This window comes from Phalaenopsis equestris, unplaced genomic scaffold (assembly GCF_001263595.1).
Source record: "Phalaenopsis equestris unplaced genomic scaffold, ASM126359v1 Scaffold233646, whole genome shotgun sequence".
In the NCBI taxonomy this organism is placed as follows: Eukaryota; Viridiplantae; Streptophyta; class Magnoliopsida; order Asparagales; family Orchidaceae; genus Phalaenopsis; species Phalaenopsis equestris.
Window position 1 is genome coordinate 54,581 of NW_018251587.1, and position 2,194 is coordinate 56,774.

The window sequence follows — 2,194 nt, forward strand, 5'->3', positions numbered from 1 at the left end:
GTCACTAATAGGCAATTGAAATAAATATGTAATTTTAATAACCCTTAAATAACTAATTATACTAATAAAGGTTTTAATGTGATATACAATATATAAGAAAGCATCATTCTCCTTGTCAAAAAATTATAGTGAATGGATAAAGTAAATCAGTTCAAATTGTGTTGTGCCAAATAGAAGCATACCTATTCTTTACCTTTTGGTCTAGGCATAAAGAACATTGACTAATCCTACGCTTGTTTACTGATCTGCGGCTAGCCTGGGAGGATACCGGCTCTCACTTCGGAGCTCCCACGTTCCTCTCGCCTGAGGGCTAACATCTACACTTCAACACCCAAACGATATGACCAAACTGGGGATTTTAGTCTGTTATTCTAAAATCTCTAATTCTACGCCCGATAATTTTATTTCCCTATTTATTCGCACCCAACTTCCAAGGGCTTTGACCTCCCTGAATCTTGGATGTAATTTTCACTTTAGTTGTAAAACTCAACATATTTTAACAAATCAATAAGCCAAATTGAAAGTAAATTAAGATTGAAGTGAAAAGATCATCACAACTTCTTTAACATTTTCATGACTCAACCAATTCAAATCACCATTTCGCAAATCTTGAGACAAGTAGAAAGACAGAGATAACTTCTCAGAACTCATGAGGAAGACACAACAAAACTCGAAATTCATATATAAAAGAAAAGTCATACAACTACAACAAGTAAATAACACTTATCTCTAATTTCTCCCCAAGCAAACTCCTCGAAGTTCCTCTGTCTTCATTTCTTTACAGCATACAAAATTCCTCTTCGAGCGGCAAGGAGGAAGAAATCTCTCACTTTCCCTCCACTCTTACAATTTCTCAAAGAATTCCTCACAATTAGACTCTCTACACTTCCCTAACACTTAACTCCCCACTCTCCCAACGCTTCCCCCCCTCTCTATTCGAGGGTGACGTCGGTGGGCCTTCAAAATTCTTAAATCTGGAGTCTCGAGAAATTCTTGCCAAGACACCCTAGTCGAAATCTTCACATTTTGGTCATTTTCGCTCCAAATTCGCTCCTTTTTGCATTTTTTTTTGCTCCAATGACCCTCATTCATCATTCCTGCAACAAAACATCAAAAATACATTTCTCTAAAGTCAAAACATCATGACCCTCATTCATCATTCCTGCAACAAAACATCAAAAATACATTTCTCTAAAGTGTAATATCATCAAAAACAGGGAAAATCTCAACATATTTTCTCAACATATTTTCCTTTGGTCATATTATGCAACAAAGTTTTTGTTATTAGGGTTGCAATTTGGTGATATTGTGTTGGTAATTTGGTAGTATTATGATTTTAATTTGGTGTTTTAATGGGGGTTATTTTTGTGATATTATGATTGTTTAGTGGTTTATAGTGGATGTTGTTATGCTTGTTTTTTATGGTTTATATTATGTTATTTTTGTATTGATTTGTTGTTATGATGGTATTAATATGATGTAATTCTAATGTTGGGTTAATTTTTTCATGCAAGACTTTTTCATTGTGTACAATGGCACCAAGCAATCTGTCTACAATTGGATCATTACCAACAATCTCAATCTTGCAAAACTACACATTTATAGAATAGTTTAAACATGGTTAAGTACAGAAATCAATAAATTATAGGCATAAAACCTTAAATATACAAATACAACCCTAATACCACAAAAGAGCATCATACTAACATAAAAAATAAAATAAAAGAAAAACAAAAAACTTCATAAAAACACCAAAACAATACCATTATAGAATCACCACAATAACATTGCAATGCTACCATAATATAACCACAATACCGCTCTAATAACACTACAATACAACCCTAGTATCGCTCCAGTAACACCATAACAATCCCACATGAACACCACAATAACACATAAAAAATGCTAATCAGAGAATTGCAATAAACATAACTATCATAATAACTTTACAATAACAACACAAAATTATCACAAATAACACCAGAAAACTAACATAACACCATTGATTCGGAGTACCAAGAAAATCAAGAAAACATAAATAAATGTCGACATTTGAAATTTAGCTAAACTTACCTCCGTTTCAAGCTTGTCACCATTATTTTCAGAATTCATCCTAAATATTTCTCACCTGATGTGTTGTTCACAAATAACACATGATTATCGTCTTAATCCTAATCAGAGAACTGCAAAA